Source organism: Solea senegalensis, linkage group LG20, assembly GCF_019176455.1.
Source record: "Solea senegalensis isolate Sse05_10M linkage group LG20, IFAPA_SoseM_1, whole genome shotgun sequence".
NCBI lineage: Eukaryota > Metazoa > Chordata > Actinopteri > Pleuronectiformes > Soleidae > Solea > Solea senegalensis.
In genome coordinates, this window is record NC_058039.1 from 1,124,037 (window position 1) to 1,150,349 (window position 26,313).

General features: G+C 42.4%; 1 protein-coding gene across 3 annotated transcripts in view; it reads right to left on the reverse strand.

Moving 5' to 3' along the window:
• Window positions 1–26,313, reverse strand: part of hivep1 (HIVEP zinc finger 1) — a 66,411-nt gene that overhangs the window by 14,009 nt on the left and 26,089 nt on the right. The window lies entirely within an intron of this gene.

The following is a 26,313-nucleotide window of genomic DNA, read 5'->3' on the forward strand; positions in this document are numbered from 1 at the left end:
AGCTGTAGCAGGATGAAGGTCCTTTTTAAAAATGAGAAACAGATCTTCTTCCATCACCGAGAGATTGAACTATTCCAGGATGGAAACTAGTGTGATCACGAAGGGGGCAGCTCAGCTCTCTCTCTCACTCTCACACTCACACACACACATGCAATAACACATCCATTTAAGCTTATAGAAACAACAGCATGAGGAATAAATATATATATATATATGTAGAGTTTGCAAACAAGTCAATATGGCGGGTTCATTCTCATTATCACAGCGCGATCAAGCCCACTGATCAATTTGCATATTCAAATGTTGTTTACACCTCGAGGGAGGACGAGCTCCTTCCCCTCCGACCTCGCGCACGTCACAGTCATCACCCACATTCCGGCAGGTGAAGAACCTGTTTGTGTGTGAGCCATATGGACGTGTGGGAGGTGACACGGCACTGACTGTGTGTTACTGTAATCAATATTAATTATATACACAGGCTCAGTGTGGTGTGAATGGGTTAGACACGGTGGAATAGAGAGAGAAAATGAGGAGGTAAATTCGTCTTTCCTCTCGCAGGGTTAATTCCACAGGTGCGAGGAAGTGTTGTGAATGTGTAATGACAACTCCTTTGCGATTTGTTTTTTATTCTCAGTGAAGAAATGCAGAAATGATATGAGTTTGAACTTCAACCAGCAGGTTTATGGGAAATAATAATACAGAAATATGAGTGGAAAATCATTGTCAGGGAAATCATATTTGAAATGCTCATTTTACTGGAACGAAATCTGGTGCAACATCAACAGCTATTTTGCAAATGTATTTTTAAATTTCTTTGTTTTATGTGAAACAATGTTCTTTTTATTACTGGAAAATGTATTCTTTATTTAGACTGAATGACATCTTTCTTTTTTCAGAGGAATTTCCAATAAGAAACTACTCACTTCAGATATTAAGAGAACATTGATTACTAATGTATTAATTAATGGTATAAATCAATTCATTTATAGTGGATTTATACTGTTTTTTCATTTCCTATCCACTGAAAAAAGGTCTCGACCTAGTTTACCTGTAATTTAGGGCTGAACGAACCAATTGAAATTTAACCCGACATATATTCCAATTATGATATACATTACTTAAGTTAAGCTTCAGATTTTCTCCTTTTTCAGTGTAAAACAAGATGGAGCATTACCACATGGGTTAACTGTTTATGCAAGGATGGGAACCAATTTATGAATTGCATTTTTTACATAATGGCATGAAACATAAAAAAAAAAACGAAGATTAATTCGCAGCATTTGCGATTTGCCAATTGCATTACGACAAAACTGCAAATTTGATTTGTAAATGATAAATTGTTTAGCCCCTACTGTGAGTCATACCAAATTTAATGTAAGTGCACACGCTCACATTAACCACAGAGAAAATCCTGCTGTCACTGGATAAGCCTGTTACTGCCGGCCATGGAAACTCGATGGAAAAGCAGGTTGTGGTTTTCGTGCCCTGCTCATGACACGAAGCGTCCTCAAGGACCAGTAGTAGCAATTTTATCCTAAATTGCATTAACCTTAATCAAGGGTGAGGGAGGACGTTCTTCTGAGGTTCCCAAAATTAGAGAGCGATGCCGGGAATATTCGGAGGAGGAGGAGGTGGACACAACAAGGGCCAAAGAGGAGGTCAGTGGTTTATGTCATTGTGTGTGTGTGTTACAGTCGCACCCTTCTCTCTCTGTGTGTTTCTCTAGATCCCAGCCACACGCCACAGATTACATAATGCGTCCACACCCCTGCAACTGCTGCGGAGCAAAACAGAGGCTCCCTGCCAGCCGGAACGCAGCAAACGAGGCACATGTGGAGCAGGCAGGTGTTTGTTTATGTGGAGGTCTTTGACAGACAGGTAAACCCAGAGAGAGAAAGAGAGAGGTGTGTGTGTGTGTTTGTGTGCTTTCCTCTCCGCTCTATTTACATGCACATACAAAACGAGCATGTGACCGCCGTCACGAGTCAGACAAAAGAATCAGGCAGGCTGTGTTTTCCTGGCAACACCGTTGGCATGGTATTTCTCCAAACAGGGAGGATCCCCGAGCTTTCCTCACAGTCATGACAACCGCAACTCAACCTCGCGGCGTCCACAAGAAACTGGCAACGCAACACCGATAAATAAACGCTTATTTTTGTGGTCAGGAGGTCTGAGTTTGTGCTTCATTGTTTGCACAGCTCTGTGCATATGTCTTGCGTTAGACGACGCTGGCAAAGCGAGGAACAAGCGATTACTGCCCAACAAAAATCGTATTAGTGGTCGCGTTTGTTAGGAGAGCAGAGTGTAAGCTATTACAGATCGGATCGCCCTTCTTATATAACAAGCCGCAAACAAGACCCCTTGTGCTGAATGACACCCATGGAGTGGAGCTCTGGAGGACGGAAAAAGAACAGGAAACACCAGCCCAAACGAGTGGAAAGGGACAAGGCGGCGTTAACCTCAAAAAAGGACGAAAAAAAATGTTCCATCCACCGTTTCCCAGTTATTAAAACAGCAGGGAATGATTATACAGTCGTTCATATTTCCCTCATTATGGACGTTGGGGTTGTTGAGGTGATCCGGGTGACGGCTCCGTGTTTCACCGCGGGGCTTTAGAGACATTCGTCGTGCCATCTGAAATCTGTGCAACTGTCCTGTAACTACGGGGAGAACAATAGAAGGAATGTACACAAACGCTGCTGCTGATGAAAACCAGAGCACATTATGGAACATGACCATGAGGATCGAGGGAACATTTGAACTCATGAGGCTCTGCTTAAAACTGGAAACGGGAAAATGCAACACAAGGTGAATGCATCCTTCAAACGTACTCACAAAGTAATGCTCACAAGCTAAACCAATGAATTAGAAAGTAATCTGAGAACACTGGACATTTATCTGATCATAAATATTAGCACTCTACACTCTCCAACTGATATTTTTCATTATGATACCTTCTTTTAGATACATAAATTGATGTCAATAAAAAATCTCTCTCTATTAAAAAATCCTGCATCAACTCGATTTACTGAGTAATTTTTAAAGCCAATTTTCACTGTTAAAAAACACATTTTATTAGTTTTAGAACATAAAACAATTAGTAAAAAAAAGCTGTGACTGTGTTACATAAATTGAATGATGATCAAATAAAACAGTCATCATAGGAATAAACAATTGGACCTTGTTTCCTTGTTTTAAACAATCTCCGAGACTGAAATGGTAATTTGCAGTAGATTGCACCTGCGGCGATTTGCAAATTGCTTTAATTTTGATCAATTGTTCGGCCCTAATTGAATCCACTTCAAAAGTTAATAGGTTCTTCCTTAGCACCAAGGTCCAGGAAAATCACCGCTGCAGTTTTTGCCTAAACTACAAGAAAACTAGGGATGCACCAATGCTGATGCTCAGAGCCGTGTCTGTCCAAAACTGGTCAAAAATCACGAGATTGGGTGTCAAGAAGAAGATGAAATATGTATGATATTATGGAAGTGCATCACTAAGGCAGCAGGCTCTCTGAAGAGAGCTGTCCATCGCCACATCGTATATTTATGACTCCAATGGTTGGTTATGGCAAAACGATAAATACATCAGCATAACAGTGTTGTTTAAAAAGACTGTACTGAAGTGGTATATTAGTAGATATTACATACGTCATATATGTTGTGATATTGGCATCAGACATGTTAAAGTGGCATCTCCATCACAACACAGAAACATAAGCTATGAAGTAATGCTGTGTTTTACATTTACATCAGAAGACAGAAGTCGGTTCATTGCAGTTCTGACTACAAATAAATTGCACCGTAAGAAGTATTTGTAGTATCTGACTGGCTTCAATAATTTAGTGAAATATGAATCAAAACACTTTGCTTGTGTTACTTAAACACCGCAGAGATCTGACAACTGTAGCGTGCTGTTAAAGACGTATATCTTTCCATCTTCACTGATGTGACCTCTCACTCTAAGTTCTCACGTAACAGTGCTTCCACTGAGGTTCCACTGAGTGACATGGCGTATTTCCACCGCCTCACCTTTAAGTAGCGTTTCCACTAGTACCAGGTACTATTTTGAGTACCTGCTCCTTAGAGGTTCCAAAAGCGTGCCGAGTAGGTACTATGCGACGATTGATCAGACGGCCACTGACTGGCCAGAGTGCCGTCACAGGAAGAGACGTCCCACACACAAATCAAGCCGAACAATGTCGAACTGTAGATCAGTTTAAATTACTTAACGATCCTAAAAATGTGGGTTAATCCCCGACAATTACAGGGGAAATGTCTAAAATCTCAATATTTAACAGAGGAGCCTGGTCCACAACCGGCATCACACTGCTGCTGTGTTTCAGTCCAGCGACTGTGTCACGTATGGAACAAATATTTTTAATTAACTGATTCTAGTGATTCAGTCATCGCAGTTTCACGCAGCCGTGCAGTGATGACTCCGCCCACGTTTTTGTAGCGGAGATGCAACCTAAACCATGCCGAGGCGAGTAGAGCCGCGGGAAATACGCCAATAGTGAAATGCCAATGAAGATTCGCCCTCAGTCTCAAGGTGTCCGACTCCTGATCTATGCGACGTGATACCCACGGACAGGCAACGACCACAGTGGGTGGGGCCAGAGTCGGCGGGTGCACGTCAATTAGGCAGGAGTTTGTGGGCAAAGGAGTCAATCTCCTCTGCGGTCAGTGTCATGTGACGACGACACCTCCCACCGCCTCATGCTCCAGCCCACACCTCTATCTGCTCCATCTAAGTTTGAGTGGGAAATGTGATTAGTTGTGCCCTCGGGGCCAAAGTGACATCACAGCGCAGAAAATGCGCCCGACTTTGAATCCCAATTCCCTCCTGATGTTCATAACCCGTCAGCCACGGCCACAGGGGGCGGCTCAGTGGGAGGGGAAGCCCATCCATGTTCATTAAGACGTTTGACAGATAATCATCAGCAAATCGCCGCAGACACAAACACATGATGACGAGCTACAGCACCAACTCGCCTCTGGAAAATGGACCTGGTGAACTTTCACTTCAGTGTGGCAATAATGGAAATAATGGAAATAATGGAAGTCAGACTAAATAGGAGTTTTACATCACAACAAAGTGGCACCAATCGTCTGACACTGAGCTACAGTACAACGATGGTACATCCAAACGACCATGTTTTAAAAGGTCTCACGAGTCAAAATCTATCAACAGGAAATTGAATGCTTTGTTTAGGTTGGGATTATTCATTATACCTGGAAATGAAAGGTCTAGTGTGTAAGTAGAAGTGACAAATGATGACATCTAAGACCTTAATGATGAAACAAACAGAGGACTCCCTTTCCCAAGTGGGTCAGGGTGTCACACCGCGGTGAGACCTGTCCTGTTTTCATATTGTGACTTCCTGTGTTTTGACACGTGGCCTTTGAGGAACAGAAAAAGCCTACGTACTGTTCTCGTGCAGAGCGTTGGAACTCTGACTAAACACCGAGATAAACCGCTGCTTTAGCCAATGTGGCAAAGTAAGTTTGGCCATTTACCAAAGACTGAAGCCCGAGAAGACGCTGCTTCGATGATGATTTACCGGAACAAACAATCCTTGACAGCACACCTCATGACTGCAGTGTTTGCAGCCAAACAGGAAGTGGCAGCACCATAAATAGTCTTCAACGGGAAGTGATGTCATGATTCAAATGAGTCAAAACTTTTTATACAAATATTAACACATGGAAATGCCAAAAAAAACACAGAGGTACATTTGGCAACATAAATCAACATGAACCAATTATTTACCTGAGAGAAAAAGAGCAATAAATGCCTTAAGGACAGCACAGTGTAAACTCTCTCTACTGTTATATATCATATAAACTTGGACGGAGGTGCAATGTAATATATTTGAACATGTTTAGTTGGCTGCAATATAAATGTCAGCGTCACCTCTAGATGCCACTCACCTACACACTACACACACACTTTAAAACAAACACGACCTGTGTCCTGACAAACATCCATACCAGCATAGATGACAACCTATGTCACATGATCATTCACACGTGTGCGCTGGCGTAAACAGGACGTAGATTTCCTACTCTGGTCTGTCTGTGTAGTGTCAGTAAAGTTCCACTGTTAATGAGAAAATGCTCAGTGAATCTAAAAAGCATGTGTTCACAGCTTTTTGTTTGCACCTATGGGCGGAGTCACGAGATGAGCGAATGCAGGAAATGGCACCATTTCCGTTTTGTCTCTATTTTCAAACTAAATGGCAGCCGGTAGTGTTGCTCCGTAACGTGGCCTACAGGCGTAAACTACAGCGGTAGCGGTATCATGTGTCTCCCTGGCACTGGACCCCCCCGTCCCCCCGTCCCCCGTCCCCTGAGAGCATCCTCTGCCTGTTGGCCAACAAATATCCACCAGGCTCCACACACACACACCACTGCCAGCTCCAGACACATTCATGTTTGCTTGACAGTGTGCGCCCTGCTGGGACTCAACACGCCAAATGGTGGCCGTCAGTGGCGCAGTGACAGCTTTTTTTTTTCTCGTGGCGGCCATATGCACGGCGCTCCCTTGTTTTCTGGTGTGTGTGCGCCTACGGCTCAGCTTCAGCTCCTCCGTGGATGATGTGCGTTTTGTTGAAAAAGCTGCGAGCGGGGTGAGGTGTCATCAGTATGCGCGACGCTGCGCCAGTTCGCCAGCAACGCGCCTGAAACAATGCCAGTGGACCACACTGTGTGGGCAGATGGGCGTCCACCAGCTGCACCAGCTGATACACAGGGGGCTGCAGCAGGCACTTCACCACGCCATATTTTAGGTATTACGCAGAAAAGTGGATGACGAGAAGAGGGAGATGAAAGACGGACAACAGAGTGCGGAGAAACAAAAAAGAAAAAGAGAAATGAAAGAGGAGAGGAAGGAGAGGAAAATGAGACATGTAGAGAAGAATAGAAGGAAAGGGAGAAAGGGAGAAGGGAAGGAGGAGAGGAAACAAAAGGCGAGAGATGCCTGTGCAGCCAGAAGATGACGTGATGGGAGTCGGCAGCTGCCCCCTTCTTTCCTTTCACTGTGCAGGAGGGTGATGGACATTATGTAACTCGAGCACCTTTTACCAGCCTACAGTACCCACCCGGCTGGGTACGAGCACAGACACACACACACATCAAACGCACCATCATCACAGCGCATTGTGTCACTAACGAGGACATTTTCCAACTCGACAGAAACTGAGCAAACGCCTAAACGCACAGCTGAGATGATTCACCATCTGCTGCCGAGCAGGAAAATAAACAGCACGGGCAGTGTTTTGATCATTTATTAAATTATAATCCATAACACCACATGTTCCCTTGATGCAGTGTCATACTTGTGACAACCTGACGATTTAGTTTGTCTTATACGATGGTGAAGTTATAGATTTTTGACTGTTGATACTACGTGGGAATTTTACTGTTGCGTTATTGAGCAATCAACAGAATAATGACTTTACTGTGAAAACATGATTGTGCTTTTTTTTTTTAAGAAAAAGCAGTTTCTCTTTTTTTTCTTTCATATTTAATCTCTTTGAATAGGTTTGGTTTTTGAAGAAACGGGCTTTGGGAACTGAACCAATAATAATTATTATTAAAAAAGACTTAGTGAGGAAGTTAGCTCGGTCATTAATTGACTCGTGAAACTATCCCACACAACAATTTTGTGTTATTTTCAAGCAAAAATGCTTCTGTACGTTTTCTTAATTGATGATGAACAAATTTATTAAGACAAAAAAAAAAAAACACGTCATACCACGACATTTTTTTAACCAAATAAACAAATTAATCGGGAGCTGTTTTCATACTCGTCAGACTTTTTCCTTAACTGTGATCAGAGGAGGATAAAGAAGCAGTGAGGCTCAGAGTCTGCCAGCAACAGCAGCTGCGGGAAAGAAAAGTGGTTTGTATCCAAAGTCTGAGTTGTGTTAACTGTGATTAACACCCAATTTGTTCCTCGGTGTAATTAGAGTTTTATATAACAGATGTAGAGGCAATAATATTCTCCTGCTTTGACAGAGAATCCAAGTCACTCACTGAAGGCCTGCAATCAGGCTTCACATGAGAATAATGCTATTATTAAACAAGGACGTGTCCTCCTCTGGTAGTCATAACAACAGCTGGGAGATGCCTGAGCTCTGCAGAATTCCCTGTCACCTTTACGGGAAGAGCCTGGGAGACGCTGTGTTTTTGGAGGACTCAGCAGCTGACCGGTGCAGTCGGTGGCCAGAGCGGTTACTGTCAGCATCTGACACATTTTTTATGGTCAAAGACAAAAAAAAAGAAAAAGAAGAAGTAGAAGAAGAAGAAAAAAAAAAAGGGACTCCAGGGAGACGAAGAGACAGACTGAGAGACAAAGAGAGAGCGAGCGCTGCAGGCGCTGCATCGACTTCTCCCTCTGTGATCATCACGGACGGACGATGAAGCACAGCGGAGGAATCCCCCACCAAACTGAGTCCCATTCACTAACCTGCAGTCTGTCATCATCACACAGCTCACAGCCTCTCTCTCCCTCTCCTTCCTCATGGACAGTAGAGTTTTGACATTTTCATAGAATTACTATCAACAGATTATTGTCTAATCAATCAGCTGATTACGACTGTTCTCAGAAACAGAGACAAATGCTGCTCAGTCACTAAAACTTCATTATGTCGTGACCTGTTTTGTGTATTTAATGTATATAAAATTTGTGTTTTTATGGACACAAAATGCTGATTAAAGAGACAGAGGTTAAGCTATTTTGTGCACCACTTAAAATGATTCAACTATCAGATGGAGAAACACATATCGGCCAAAAAACGTTGGCATCTATTTCTCTAGATCCGTGTAGAAACCTGTATGAGTTGACCTGAGGTTCTTGATCTCAGTGGAACTTTTTCCTGGTTAGATATAAAAAAAAAACGTTTCCTGGTTGTTTGACTGACTGTTTGACAACTGTTTGTTATCAATAGTGGGTTTTGAATTTCAGATCCACCATACGGATTAGATTTTAACCTGAACTTAAGTAAAGATTTAGCATTTAACATGAAATAATCTTTGTTCTTTTAGCAGCAAATCACAATTATCTTGTTTCCTAAATAAGGTGTTCTATAATGTCTGAAAACCCCCGAAAAATATGAAATATTCTCTTCATATTTCCCCTATTTCCACCCTATTTTGACACTTTATTATCACTCATGTTGTCGCTGTGTTTGCTTTGTCTCTCACCAAAAACAAAAAGCTAAAAATAAAAATAAATAATTCATTTATCCTCCCATGTATTGTATCCATTTAAGACTGCTTTTTTATTTACCAGCGTTTCAATGCGGGACAAGTGTTGTGATTGAATAAAACATGGGGAGAAAAACATCGGGGCGCAAGGTATTTACAAAAGAGTTAACAATGTTTGTGTTTTTAAAAAAACATCCGACCCTGGATGCAGATGAAGAGACAGTGGAAGCATTTTGAAAAACACGCAGCATAAAACAAAGCAGTGAAGTGAGTCCTGCTCTTTCTGCAGCCTGGACATCTGCTGCTGACTGCTAAACATCCCACCAGTGAAGGATGGAGTGAGTGAGGGAGGGAGGGAGAGAGAGAGAGAGGGGGAGGCTGCTGAGCTCCAGCTTTCCTCCACTGGGGAGACGTTGTTTATATGCAGCATGAAACAGCTGAATGGAAAACACAGAGCCAAGGCAGCAGGTACAAGTAAAAAAATAAATAAAATACAGCATTAAGTAGAGCTTCAGGCAGGCGCCTTTTAATAATGTATGGCTATAAAGGGGGAGAGATGTATACGGTGCAACACACACACACACACACACAGCGATGACCAACATGGGAATGAGGATTTACCTGTCTGAGTTACCGTTCTCATTTTCTATAATAACAACACTTAGAGACGAGCGATGATTTGTGACGAAGCTGCAAACACTGAGTCAACGGATAAAATATTGATCACACTCTCCACTCCTGCACACACACACACACACACACACACACAGAGACGAAGACAGTGGTGTGGTGCTGTATCTGTACAGTACTGCTGCCCCCGCAGAACACCGTAGGTGGAAGAAGCAGCAGACTGGAGGCCACTGATTATTGGGAATGCGTGGGCATCCTTGTGAAAAATTGATATAACAAGAAATCTGCTGGGCGGCTAGAAAAGTGTGTGTGTGTGTGTGTGTGTAGGGGGGCTTAATAGTGCAGGCAGAGAGACGGACGTGAATATGATTATTACCTCTTCTTTTTTTATACTTTTTTTTATCACCCCCACTTTCCCCCCAAAAAATAACAATCTGCATGCACAAAAAATTGTGTTTCAGACTTATCAGACCAAACACAAAATGAGAACCACAACAAATAGTGACTTCATGCTTTCATTGGAGCAAATCATGGATAGTGTCACGCCTTTTTTGGGATGTAGATAATTGCAAGACTCTGCAGTTACATAAATATATGAATACATTATTTCCATTATCGATTAATCTCTTGACTCGGGCTAGGGCTGTCATTTTAAAACAATGTTTCTAATATGTAACTAATGCATGGGTCAGCAGAGGGCGCTGTGAGTGCAGCTCCACCTTATATCCACGTCGAATCAATTACAAAAATAAGACAGCGACAAAGTTTGCTTTACGTCAAACAACACGGGCGACCATCACGACACCAAAGCAACTGAAACGCCGAACTGACGAGGAAGTCAGAATTCAGACTCAGCTGTTAGCTTAGCTGTTAGCTGCAATACTCAGAAGTGATGCCAAATGTTCACTTGTTCATGTTGAACACTGGTGATGAATTAATGGGCTAAGCCGTTCATATAACGTACAGACGTGAGCACCAAAAGCTGCAGATGAAGATAGTCGGACTTGGCGTTCTGCACTTCCGGAAGAAGCTACGGAGAAGAATAGCATGTACAGCACGATCCATCTCACTGTTTGTCGTTTGTTTTTCTGTGATTTAAAGGTCAACAGGAAACGCATTCAATACACACTAACGGAATCAGACGGCCCAATAAATCGATTTCCTCCTCCACGTATACTCGGACTGTCCGTCTTAGTCGGACTACGGCTTTAGCTGGATTAAACTTCGCACGTAAACGTACAGACTGACTTTGAGGTTCAAGTTAAAAAACCATATCATCTTAAAGCTAAAAGCACCACCGTGTTCCAGTGAACTGTCCCTGCACTTGAACTCAACACATTCAAATCACAGTGTAGATCCTCAGGCTCAAATTTACTTTCACACGGCCCACTTGTTGTTGGTTAGTGCAGCGCCACGTTTGAGTGACAGCGCGCCGACTGCTTCCTGTCTGCGCTGTTTCACGTCTGAGCCGTCTCAATCTTAATCTGACGGGAGTGGAGATGTTTCAGCAGGCAGTCTCATCTCCACAGTAGAAACGCAAACAAACACAAAAGTGGAGCTGAAGTTAGACTCGCACACAAAGACACCTCAGAGCTTCAAGTCCCATTCAGAGCGGGACAGAGACAGACAGACAGGCAGACAGACAGACAGTCACTTCACACAGAGACAGAATACAGCGCGTCTCTGTGCGCTTGACGCTGCAAGGACAGAATGCTCACGTCTTACCCGCTGATTTCTGCTGATTTTCACGGAACAAACAATCAGTGACTCCTTTTGTTCAGGAACAAAAACAGCTCGAGAGAGAACGGCGAGTACACACACACACACACACACACGTACACACACATGCACACATTCACACATACAACACTCCTGTGTCAACACAAGCAGTCGCAAGTCTGTGATTCCACCCTATCAGCTGTGGCTGTGCAGCGGTGTGGGGCGTAGCCAGCGGTTTCCTCAACATAATGTGACGAGGAGGGGAATTCCTGTAAGGCCCAGGAAGAGAGAGAGAGAGAGTGTGTGTGAGAGGGGAGGGAGAGAGAGAGAGAGGGAGAGAGAGAGAGCTGCCCAAACAGAGCAGGCCAAGTGACGTCACATAAACCGGTTTTGGCACCCTCCAGGGGATCCTTCACTCCGTCTTCCCTCCCTCTTTCTGTTTGTGTTCGAGGGGGAGGAATTCAGCGCGCCCTGCCAATGACTGGTTGCCCAACAGTTCACTCACCGGGTGAGTTGAGGAAGACACCGTTGCTTAACCAGGGGATGACTTCATTTTTCTCTTTAACCCCTTCACAACAACGTTAATCCTTAAAGCCACATTTTCACTTCCCCTTTTTTTTTGTGTATCTGCAGTTGTGTAGTTTCAGTTTGCGGCTTCTCTGCCAGCAGTGTCCTCATAATCCCCCTCAGACTGAATCAGAAAACGCTTGGCTCGACACTGTATCCCTCTAATCCTGTCATTTCAGTCTCTGATCATTAGCTCGTGATTAAAATCTGTTTGGCACTAATGTTTTAAGGAAACATTGGAAATTTGGAAGATCCCCTCCAGATGTGTTTGAAATAGAGAATTCAGTCACCAATACACATCGCAGTTGAATCTGAGGTTCAGTGTATATCAGTACGTTTGTCCATCACACTTTAAGGTGTCAATAACCTCAGACGTGAAAAATATGTGACTACTATTTTTGTAGTGGAAAACCTAAAGCGTGCCGTGCCGTGCCGTGACGAGGCGAGCTGGGAACATAGTGGAAAAGGGCCAATAGAGACAAACAACCATCCACTCTCATACATAAATCAATTTAGAGTGTTCAACATGCTTAATCCCCAAATCTGTATGTATTTGAACTGTGTTAGGAAACCAGAGAACCCACACACACGATAATTTACCATGATAATTAGCTATATTGTAGAGCTGAAACAATTAACTATTAATCGATTACTAAATGAATCGACAACTATTTTGATAATCGATTATCGGTTTGAAGCTTTTTTCATGATTAAAACAAGATTTCCGATTGTTTAAGCTTCTTAAATGTGAATCATTTTGGTTTGTGGACCAAACCAGACATTTGAGAACATCATCATTTCCAGGTTTGACAATCAGCGATCAATATTTTTTAAGGTTTGCTGACATTTTATGGACTGGATTAATTGATTAATCGAGAAAATAATCGTTAGCTGCAGCTCTAATCGATTGTATCACGTAGCCCTAACTCGAAGAGGCATAAAAAATGCAATAACTTTATCAAACAAATCTTAAAAAGACGTCTTCTTCCTCACTGGAAACAGAACATGCATAAAAGTATGTGTGTCGGTTCATATTTGTATCCACTGGCTTTTAGTTGTTTGTCTTGTTCTATTATTAAAACAGCAAACTTTATCTTAAAGGGAGGTAATCTGTGGAAAATGTAGACACCCAGCAGCAATATTGTTTCTCACTTTAACTCCCCCCCCCGCCAAAAAAAGGGAGACATTCAAGGCTGCATGTGGGCGTTGAAGTGGCTGAGAAAACTACAGTATATTTTAAAGTCAACATTTAATTGTGACTCTGAGTTGAAGTTTTAAAAACGAGAAGTGGAGTCGCCTGGTAAACAGCGACTCACTGACACCGTCACACTGAGATAAAGCTGCAGGGTCAGTGGAAGAACCGTTCAATATTTAAAAGGGGATCACACTCTGCTCGGGGCAGACACACAAACAACAAACCTCCAGTCTGCAGAGTACACAACACTAACTGAGTGTTAAACGGCAGGAGCGTCTTCCTGAACGATTCACCTCAGAAAAGAGGAAGTTCCCTTTTGTTTTGTTCGTCAGTCAACGCGGGGGGAATTCTGACAGTTAGGTCACCGAAGAGTTTCAGAAAAATCTGGTGCTATTTACACAGGCCCGGGGGCAACAAACACCATGACCGCGCACTTTGTGCAGCGTCACTGCGGCGGCACAGAAGATAAACACTTCACAGGCAGAAAGTCCAGCACCGACATCCACGTCTGTAATTACAGGCCGACCGAAGCTGCTACGGCGCAGAAGTTGGTGTTGGGGAGTTGAAAACAAAAATAAGCAGTGACTCATTTTAGACACATTGGTGCTGCGTCACCACGCGTCCGTCCTTTCTGTGCGGTTTCAGGCTCAGCCTCCGAGGAGCTGGAGAGACAGGGTACGCACAACAACTTACACTGCTGTCACAAAACAACGAAGGCTGAACAGGGGTGTCAAACATATGGCCCGGGGGCCAGAACCAGCCCGCCAGAGGGTCCAATCCGGCCCACAGGATGAATTTGTTAAAATTTCACACTAAAATTTCACACTATATGTTTGTGCCTTTATAGATCCAGCGTGCTGTGTAAATAGTACATTTAGTCACGATATTGTTGAAATTGCACTTGTTTTGTAAAATGATCCCTCATTAAATGTAAACCAAAGGAGAAAAAACAAGAGTTCTTGTTGTTCATAGGTTATTATTCTATTATTTTGCTATTTTTACTGGTCCGGCCCCCTTGAGATCAAATTGTGCCGTATGTGGCCCCTGAACAAAAATGAATTTGACACCCCTGATGTAAAGAAACAAAAAACACTACATTTCAGAAGCTAAAATAAACAAAACAAGAGAACTACAAACAACTCCAAACAATAAATTGATCATCTAAAATAGCAGATTATTAATTTGGTCATAGATTAAAAGTCAAGACCAACCCTGGAAAAAATCTGGAAAATTGAGACCAGGCCTTTTTTGTTTGACGTTCACATGGGGTTTGGTATCTTTTAGACTTTTCCTTGTCCCAATAATAACAGCAATGTTAAAGAATGACAAGGTGAATGTAAAGTAAAAACAACAGTAAAAGGTTAAAAAGTATTTTATATCCAATTGTTGTTTCTGCTCAGAAACCCTGCCGCTGCTGTCGTGAATCAATAAAATCAAATCTAATCTGATCTAAATGAAAAATACCCAATATTAAAACCTTATGCAAGTTGCACAGTTTTGTGATATATTTGTGTTAAAACTTGCACACACTGTTCTCGTATCATCCGATAGGAGCACGGATGCAGCTGCAAAATGTTCTTATGGGAAACACCTTTAACCTGAGGAGTCTGTGCTGTCACCTCGCCATAGAGATGAATCTCCGCCTGTCTTAAAAATGAGCCGATGAGGGATCACTCTATAAACACTGTCCGACACTAGTGTTTGCACAACGAGGTCTCACACACACACACACACACACACACACACGGTCTCATCCCTGTGGGAACATGTGAGTTAACGACAGATGAGCTGGCGATAATGCAACAGAGGCTGGATGAAGTAATCCAGCTTGTAACCTCTAATACTCTGCCCTCTACGTGCCGAGGTGTCTGCGAGGTTAAAGATGTGCACACACACACACACACACACACATAATAAACCAGTATCACACACCCTCAGTCGTGGAGTTTCGACACAATCCTGTGCTGAGTTACATTTGTTGCTAAAAATTTCCTCTCCTCTCCTCTCTGCAGTCAACCCGCCGCCCACGTTGACCCCTTCATACTCTGAATACCAAACTGAAACCAATCCAAAACCACATGGAGAGAGCTGATGAATAACAAAACTCAGTCGCACAGTTACACACTCTTCACAAAAGCTCCATGCCCTGACCTCCCTCTCACTTGGCTTCATCTCGTAAGTTAATGCATAAAGAAGCGATCAGAAAAATGCATTCCCACAGACAAAGGCTCGCATTCATCGCCTTTACACCGAGGGGAGATGATTCAACTTTCATCAGAAGGAAACGGTCAAACATCATTCTGAAACCAGAGGAGTCATCGATGATGGTCGATAGTGGAAAGTACTCAAGCACAGGCTTCTTTTTCTTTTTTGGCACTCACTCTTTAGTACTTTCAAACTTTATTTTTCCACTTCATTACACCTCCTACTCCACTACATTCATCTGTAACTACAAAATCACACTTGGAAACATAAAAGCAGTATTGGTTTCAATTTGCACACACACCAACATTTGAATTTGACCTCTGTATCTACCCCATCCTCACACACACACACACACACACACCACGTGCAGGAGCAGTGGGCAGCACTTGGGTGCCTTGCTCAGGGGCACGTCAGCCCTCGACCTGCCAACATTTAAAACTGGCAACAAGAACCAATTCCCTCACACTTGGCCATGTGCTGCCTAAATTAAAACAATCCAATCCAAACCAAATGTATTTCTACGGCACATTTGAAAACAGCCGAGATGACCGAAGTGCTTTACATCGCATAAATACATAAAACAGACAGGATATGACACAACGTAAACTTAAAGCAATATCAAAAAGCCAATAAAAGCAGAATACAAAAGCAATAACACACAGAAACTAGGTCAATAAAAAAAGTATTTATATGAAACTCTAAAACTGCCAACTCTTTTACATGGTCAGTCAACGCCGTTTGGGTTTTTTGTTGAGATTTAAAAACAGTACGGGATTAAATTTTATATCCTCATTTAAACCCCTGAAATGGTTTTATTTCTATAAATTCAGATTATCCAACATTTCCCCAAAAGATCAAATATTACAGCATATAACAGGAAAAAAACACTAGATTGCAAATAAATAAAAAAAAAAACCACACACATAAAAACTGTTTTTAAAGGACTTTTTCATGTTTTTAAAGCATATTCTCGATTATACGATGAGAGAAAATACAAAATGATGCCATGATGGGGGCATCAATGGTTGCCAAGGCGATGCGACCTGACCATAAAACTGTGTATATTAGGAGTGTGGGGAATCTAAACAGCTCGGGCAGATAGTTTGTGAGGATTTCTGCACATTTTTGATCAATTGTTTGTTGTGCCATGATCGTTGTTTATTTTTACATCTCTTAACGCGACATTTGTGTTGATTTATTTACCACTTGTGATAAAACCTGCCATTTCAATGACAATAACCTAAGTGTATAACAAATATGTTAGATTGATTCAGATTTTTCCAATATCCAAACCAGTGAATTTGACCAGTACTGAACCAATACAGATAATAAGTATAGTATAGTATATAATATAGTATAGTATATTGCGTTACCGTAATTACGTGACGGTTTGTGCTATCGGAAAAATGACAACAGTTTCTGAAAGCGTGCTTTACTCGTGCTTAATATCGCGGTTCCAGAGTTTTCAGTTTTTGACCTGTTTTTGGACATTGAGACAAAGACTCAAACCAACGTTATTTTAAATGTTTTACACTGTTCAAATTTCAAATTTAACACGCACAATCTGGTGTACATGTACAACTACAGTAGTTTTTCTTGTGGGCAAAAGCACATACTCACAGGAAATTTTCTGGCCCTTTGATGAATTAAAATAAGCAAAAAAGTCCAAACAGCCATTTTGAGGCTTAGGTGTTAAAGGGACACCTTATGTAGGTGCATTGAACTCGTAATGTTGTACCTTTACTGCACAACCTTTGAAAATGGTGTGGTGGAAATTCCGGAACACAACCACCACTTACCATCAGACGCAGAGGTGTGATGCAAACCCGAGGCCAATCACAAGAAACTAAAACGAGGGCGGCAATACGTTTGACAGATGCCGCTTTCGAAACGCCAAATCTAATCTCGGCACTTTCCTCCCTATAGGAGCAGAGACTATCACAGCCGCACCAAGCCTTCTAGGAAAAGACACAACTCTCAATTAGATGTGGAGCTTATGAGGCCGAGTACAGTGCGAGTGTAACAAAAGGCAGCGAGTCTACACCGGAAACACGGATCTGAATGGAACGCAAGGTCATTGATCATGTTACGAAACAGCAATCACACTCTGCTCAGGCTCAGATCCTGATTCTTGGCTTCCTCAAACCCATCCCTCTTTCTTTCTCCCTCTTTTTCTATTTTGAGTGCAAAAACAAGGCTCGTCTCTCAACCATCACCCTCCTCCATCTGCTGCCTCCCACTCGTCAGGGGGAGGAGCTGAGATGTTAATGAGGCTGCTGTGATCGTAGTGAGCGGATGTGTCGTGGTGTTGTGAGAGGCGATGTGTGAGGCATGTTAATGTCATGGAGGCCATTGTGATTCAAATGTCAACAAGTCCTTCTATTTCTTTTCTTTTTCATCCGACTCATGAATAGATACGCGGTTAATCAGTTAGTCGATGTGTAACCGTTTAAATCCACTTTGCAGAAGTTAGAGGGATTTTTTTGTGTGTGTTGTCTCTCTGTGAACTAAATGTTTTAGAGTTCAGAGACATTTGATGGACATTTTCCATTATTTTGTGACATTTTTAGACACAATTATTCAAGAGAAAAGGATCAAATGACAATAACATTAAATAGTTAAGTGTAGAAGTGTAATGTGACTGATATTTTGTGGCGATGCATGGTTCCAATTTTTAAAAGTGACATTTTGTCATTCTAAAAAAAAAAAAAAAAGAATAAAATAAACAAACAATAATATTATGGTCATTCCACTCAGCCAACACAATGCAAGCCAGGTATTTGACACACTCACACCCATGTCTTAAAGAAGGTTGTTATGTCATTATCTCAGATTAAAACATTCCAGAATTCCAGCACGCAATGAATTCTGGGATAGGTTGCGGGATCCACAGTTTTTATGAGGTTACGCTGACCTTTGACCACCACATCCTCACGTCAAATGAATATTTGTACCAAATGTGGAACAAAGAAATCATAGTAGAATTCCATTATTTATTTATTCAATGGTTTAAAAGCTTATCCTACATTTATTTTGAATAAACCTGCCCTCTCACAGAGTCCATTACTCATCCTATCAACCAGAAATAGATGTGATGGGATATAAAGAGCTGGTAGTTATTTGTTTTATATAACAGAAGGCGGAACATGTCGACATGAGCAGCAAGTGTCATCATATACAGAGAAAGCCTGTCGTCACTGACTGACAGGAGAGCTCGAGGAGATGGGGAACATAAATATCAAACTTGACACCAAAACGTCTAAGAGAAATACCGTCCTGTTCAGTGATGCGATCCAACATGGACGCAGTGTTTTCAAAGCAAGTTTTCCACATACACAGCAGTGTGTTTCTGTGGCACACTGTGTTGTTACAGTGTGCCATTGGCTCGCCCGGGGAGAGCGGTGGCCGGCTCTGTAGACTCCCACAGGGTTTTCCTGCAGCTGCTCTCAGGCTCTCTCTGGTTTCTGTCTCTGTGGACACCGCCAGACAACCATCTGCTTTTATAGCTCATTTAGCACATACACGCTCTCACATATACACGGCCGACCCTGCATGTAAACACAGAAGGGACATGTCTCGACGTGGCCACACACAACAGACTGCCCTGCGTATGTCAACCAGTGAGGCGTTGACAACTGGTGGCAGGAGTGAACTGTTTGAGGGAGTTATCAGAAAAAAAGTGTCATTTTGTTTTCAGCTTGAGTAATTTCTTCATAGAGACATGAGCAAATATTACAACATTATTCCTCACAGTCCAAAAACGATATGCAAGGCACACTAAGATTATAAGTTTTGTATACTTAGGGGTGGGAATTCACACTCAAACCTTAAAATCCCATTCAAGTTCAAAATGTAAAACCTAGATTGTCCAGCAGAGGGCATTATGAGCACAGCTTGGCCTTATGCCGGGAACAGACGACGAGATATTTTGTCATGTCAGATTATCAATCCCAGTGGCATGGATTCTTACCATGTCTTGTTTGGGGAACTGGCAACACTGGATGTACGACCCTCACCAATCATCGTTCACGACACTGCGCAAGTTAATAGGGAGGCGGAGCAAGGAGTCGTCAGTCATGGCTAACGAAGCGTTGCGGACTTTGTCGTGGACGTCAAAGAGGCGGGGTCACTGTTGCCAAAGTTCAATCAATATCTTAAGGAATAACGCGTCATGATATGGGCATTCCCAATAAAAATGCTATTTGAATATTCTGTATTATTTGTCAAATATTCTAAACTCCAGCAAATTAGAGTGGAGCAGCTTCGAGATGCATTCAAGAAACCCCGTAAATGAATGCAGTCCACAAAGCTGCTGCTGCTGCGCCCCGGGGATTACAGTTGCACAACAAACTAGTCACTGGAGTAGAGAGATGTACTTTTATAAATGCAACCATTGATCATTTCTATCTTTTTAATATATTACAAATAGTCACAGTACTTGTTCATACATGAATCTATGGTGCCACATTATTTTCGGTAAGGCTGCATGTCTGAGGCTCCTGGTGATGCTGTATGGGTGAATTCTTGGAATTACAGGAAGGTAAAAGGGATGTTTTGGTTCTTGTCTGTACGATGATGGTCTGTGCTGAAGCGTCTTCCTCTGTGGTGGTGGTTGTGTTGTTGCCACCCACCTCTGAGCCATTCACTGCTCTTACTTTGTGCTTTCCTCTGCCATCAGGAGTAGGCAGGAGGTAACGTTACATAACCACGCAGAGCGTGAGAGACACGGCGTTCCTTCACTGCCTTTTCATCTTCCTCCTCCTCCTCCTCCTCTTCCACCTGCTGATGTTTCTTCTCAATTTCCCCACCTTGTCATCCCGCTCTCCTCCTTGATTTCTGCCTCTTTCACTCAGCCTCACCCCCTTTCACTCCCCCCCTGCTGCCCTGAACCGCCCACTCCTCTGTTTTGATCACATCACGGTTTAAAAACAGCGCGAGGACATGGTAACCAACATCATTTCTGAGTCTTATGAAACCAAACTGTTATTGCTCACAACTCTCTGGTGTCAGTGCCACTTAGAGCTGCAACTAACAATTATCTTCTTCATCACTTCATTGTCTGGCCAAGAAAACACCAGAAAACAATGAAAAAACACCAAACTGTTTTATAGATCCCAAGATAACATCTTCAGACAGCTTGTTTTGTTTGACAAAACCGCCCACAACCCAAAAATATTCACTTTATTTTAACGTAAAGCAAAGCAAACCAAAAAGCTGCACATTTGAGAATGTGACAGCTCTGCCCTTTCCTCCAAAACAATAACCAGATTATATTCAAGTTCAGTCCCAGTTTCAAGATGAAATTCTGTGAAGAGTTACTGTGAATGTTAAGGGTTGGACGGTTTGCGGTACTAACTTTCCGTTGCAGAAGAAGAGGGATGACGCGATTAGAGGAGCATCAGTTAAACCTCAGATAATGGAGAGCGCTGTAGAAAAGCATCATGTGAAATCATGCTTGTCGTTTCCTCGCTGCATCACACTGATCCCTGTTGTTTACACCTGCCTCCTTTTTTAGTTTTAAGTCACATGCTTCATGCGTCACTATTTATTTGCCTTTAACCTTTGCTTCTATTCTTTTGGTGATTTTTACTGTGCAAAATAAAATAATTCATTTGTTTACGTCGCACTTGATCACATTCTGTTTACGTACAGTAGGTGATTCAATGTTTCCACCTGAGCCAAAGTATCGAGACAATCGTTTCTATTTTTGGTGATTTTTTTACCATGGAAACTAAAAAAAAAAAAAAAATGCATACAAACAGGTAAGAGAACGCATCCTTCAATTAAAGTGACACTAACCGAGGCCGGGGATGAGGCTCCATTTTGACTTCCACTGACATCACACGCTTCACAGCACGTCACTATTTATTCGCTTAACTTTTGTTTCTCTTCTTGGTGATTTTTTTAATGTGGGAACTGAAAAACGTGGAAGTTGGGTAACGCTGGAGGAATAACCACGAAGGAGGCTGCCGTTTCCAGGCGCGCTAATAAGATGATGCGTTTCACCCAACGTCATGAAGTTACAGCAGAAGAGACAAAAGGGAAGCGATTAAAGCGAGGATGAGACAAATAAAGTCAGGAAGAGCGTGGACCCGAGCTCACAGCTGACCTCGTGGTGCCTTTTCCACTGTAACGAGTACATCTATTCTTACATGAAGTAGCCCAGCGGGGGGGAGAGGGAGTGGAGCTGCGTGAGCCTGATGAGCTCACGGTGTGTGGAAGGAGAAGTCAGAAGTGTCGAAGTTCAGCTCCGCTCTGCTCTATCTCTGGATGGAGCTGTTGCGTAACGCCTCCAGCTCATCTCGCTTATCCCGTACCTCCCCGCTCGTGTCGTGCGTCAGCCGCCACAGCAGCTTGGACAAAAGAGGAGGGATGAACGCACGCGCTGAAAACGCTCATCCACGGAAGGGGGGGGTTAATGAGCCGCGAGACTCGCCGTGACCCCTTGACCAATACTGTCGACAATCAAAGAAGGAAAGACGGCGACGACGCCACAGGGGCAGTGGAATAAAATGATTACGACGGAAAACTCGTTAGGGAACTTAATGACGTTTCTTTTCCCCCGAGAATTCACAAAGTCGAATGAGTTCAGCTGAAACAATTAATGGCTTAATTGAGTAGTCGTTAATGTGCGTTTATTTTCGGAATCACCTCATCATTGGCATCGCACTCCAAGAGCCTGTCCACCGTTGTTTGAATAAATGTGTCTTTTTAATAATGCATTATAGGGTTGAACGATATGGAGAAAACATCTAAATGATATGCCTCTCAAAGAAAATGTGATTTGCGATCATTCAAACTTCTGCTCAACATCGCAGCGTTAAAGATTTTAAAAAATGATGAAACGTCACGACACAATATTAACTTTTAGAATGCGATGAGAATGTTACCAAAGTATTACATTATTCAGTTGTCAAAAAACAGAACCATGAAAACTAGTATTTGCTACAAATTGTTAAGCTTGAATGTATTGTGTTTATTTGAAAGCTTTTTATATCGCTCTTGAAAACAGTGTTAAACAAACAGAACTTGGACTATAGGTTTTGGAAGTCCACTTTTTGATAGTGTCTTTTACACATGACATAATCAAGCATAAAAACACACGTAAATAACCTCAAGTGGTCCCCGCAAAGTGACCAGTTTTAATGTGTTTATCACATCACACAGCCGGACCCAAGGAACGACAATAAAGCCAAGGACGGGAGGTTAAGGGAATGATGACAAACTTGTGCAAAAAACACGACCGGAGACATGAGAAAAAGAAGAGGGAGAGATGGACAGATAAAACAGACAATGAGCTCACACTGACACAAACGCCTGCAGCGAGGAACACAAACACAAACCGATCTGCTCAGAGACGAGCTGCTCACACTGCACTGTACCTGAAAGCAGGAAGAAGTGAACCAAACAAAGTCGACACTTTGCCTCAGAGTAGCTGCTGCTGCTGCTGCTGCTGCTGCTGCTGCCGCTGCTGCTGCTTTTCCCTCCTGGATTCAGACACGCTTGTGGGGGAACACCTGAGATTCCCAACCCAGACAGACACTTTCCCAACCAATAACCGCTGACATTCCTCTGCCTCGCTCCATCTCTCTCTCTCTCTCTCACACACACTCACACACACACACACACACACACAAAGGAAGAAAGTGAAATGCCTCTGCAGAGCGGAAAGCCGAGCGTCTGGCTGCCGTCTGTCCTCAACACACAGCTGTGTCTCTGTGCTTTCACTTCCCCTCTGCTTTCTCCACTGTCAGTGCAGGCGACCACGCGTCTTTCTCCACCCCGCCTGCCTTCGTGTTCCTGCCCCTTCTCTTCTCTTCTCCTCCCTCCCTCCCTCCTTTTTTTTTGTTTTTAAATCCCTTCTCTAAATCAGGGAAAGCCCTCCTTCCCTGCCTGAGCTCTGACTTCCCTGAGCTGAATAGCTGCTCGGTGGAAAAAAAAAAAAGAAAAAGCAAAACAAAGCAGGACACGCTCAAGCTCCTAATTCCTCAATACGCGCAACTCCCTCGGATACACGCGGTCAACGTCAGATTAGCCGCTAACCTACTTGTGGCGTACAACCTCCCACGCCCCCACAGAGGCTATAAATACTCATCTATCTGTTCTCTGCATTGATCCTGTCTTTGCAGGGCAAGCAGGCAACACACAGAGTGAGACTAATGAAGGGGCTAATAAGGGAAGCCACTGAAAGACAATCTGTAGAGTCAGACGCACACAGAGGGAGAAAGAGGGAGGGAGGGAGGGAGGGAGAGGACATATAGGGATAACCTGGACCTGAACGCACCACAGGAGAGCTCACAATATACTATGATACCAATAATATCACGATACAGTGACTCATAATAATCATAAACTCCCTTTTCTTCAGCCAGGTAACTTCCACCTGTTTCCCCCATTTATTTGAACAGTGCCACCATGAGGAGACATGGAGTAGTGACACCCGGTGTGTGAAGCTGACAGGCGACTGTTCACTTCAGAGCGCCTTCATTGGTTCATTCAAATATCGCTATGTATTACCTAATCGATATTTTGACCCTTACAGAGTAGCATGATCAGAGCTTCCATAAAAGATTATCATTTATTTTCTCGATGAATTGATCAGCTGGTCCATAAAATGTCAGGAAATGGTCCACAAATCAAAATGATGCTGTTTTCACATTTAAAAAGCTTTAAAACAACTGAGAAATTGTTTTTTTATTGTTTTTTTTTTCAACTCAAACCAATCAGAATAGTTTGTTGCAGCCCTGCTCATGATTTGTCATCAGGGTGAACAATATGGATAACAATCTGTCTTTTTATTTTATTTTAGTTTTCATTACAGTTCTGAAACTCTTATTCTGAAACTCCTATTTTATTTTTAGATACTATGTGACCAGGATGTCAAACAGTGGAACCAGCTCCCATCTGAGCTGCTGAGCTTGAAGTCACTCACTTCATTTGAAAGAGAAGCAAAAACATGGTTTTTCGATAACCAGAGATGTACAAATCTGTGATTTAAGTGATTTATTGAGATTATTGATACGTGATTGACTTGTACTGTATGCACGATGAAGGTTGCACCTTATCTGAGTGTTAGTGTGTGCTGAGTTGTGCTTTTTTAGATTATATCAGGATGTATGCTGTCAGTGTTGATGTCTAGATAATGTATTTGAATGGTGTATTAACTTGCACTATATATATCTTGCACTTTGGCCCCTTTCCCTTAGGACTACAGATGGAAATTAGCTAAGAAAAAAATGACCTGTTGTAGCTTTGCCATAAATTCATCAGCACAATTGTGTAATTAACAGTGTCGTCGTTAGCAACAGTTGGTAAGAGTACTCAGTATTTTCTGGGGGAAATGCACATATTCTAGTTTTGGTTCCATTTATAGTTTATAGTTGCTACGCTCTTTGTTTGTGTGAAATATCAAGGCACAGTAGATCACACGTCTCCAAAGTCTGTCCCATGGGCCAATCACGGCCCTCCGTCAGATTCTGTATGACCCGCAGCTTCAGTTTATAATATATTATTTATGACCAGGGACAGAGTGGGACAGAAAATCAGCCTCACGTGTCGTCCCCATTAGCTCAGTCGAAACAGATTCATGCATTCACCTCCTACCATGTTATTATGATATGATATCTGACTGAACTTTTTAATTTCTTCACCCCTGCGTGTCTTAAATTTGGCTACACTGACATGTAAAGATGATGATTGTGACAAGGAAAATAAAACTTTGTATGTAACTTTTAACAAAAAAGGTCTGAAGGGACCATTGGCCCTTGGGAATCTTCACATTATCAAATGTGATATCACTTTCAGTTCTTCAGTGTTACCACTGAACACAGCTGTTTGCCTCAGCAAGTTAAATATTGAGATTTTAGACATTTCCTTTGCTAAATGTTGGATGATTTTCAGGATTTTTAAGTCTTTTTAACGGATCTACAGTTCAGCATTGCTCGCTTTTATTCTTGCACTCAGAAAAGCAAAATAACAATGCAAGGCCACTATGCCTTTGACCTTTGACCTTGAGAGTCTCGAGGCTTTTCACAACACAAAATCAAGCTTTGTGAGTGTTTGTGCCAAAGTTGTCAGGGCTGCAACGATCAATCAACTGATTCATAATCAACTACTGAATTCACTGTCAACTATTTTTATAATAAAGAGTGTTTTTGTAATAACAAAACAAGCTGTCCAATTGTTCAGCATTTGGAACGATATTTAATATTTTCTGGTTTCTTCGCTACCACGTGTCTAATTTTGATTTGATTCGGGTAAATATTCAACTGATAAATAACTTAAAAATAAATAAAATCACGAGACGCAGCCCTAAATATATGTGACCAAATTAAAAGGATTGTTTTAAAGGACCGTGTTTCCTCCAGCTGCCAGTGTTGCTGTTGTGATGGTGTAAAAACACACTAGACTCTGTTCCGCCTCCAGTTCTGGAGGTTTCACGGCCGACGTGGGAATCCTGGGTCAAATTACACGACCGACCAAAGGCTGGCGTGAAACAGCAAAGGGTCCAAATACTTTTGTAAAAGATTAGATTAGATTAGAATAATAATAATAAAAAAAAGACAATTGTGTTTTCACTTTATCGTCACAGGTTATTGAGACTCCACAGCAGAGTTTTATGAATATAAAATTCAATCTAGCGCACAGTGTGAGTGAAAACGCGAAAGCATCATCGCTCACAGGCAGTTCTTCCTCATCATCACACACACACACACACACACACACACACACACACACACAGAGCAAACTAATACAACACCTGCGCGCTCCGCTGAGACTCACCAT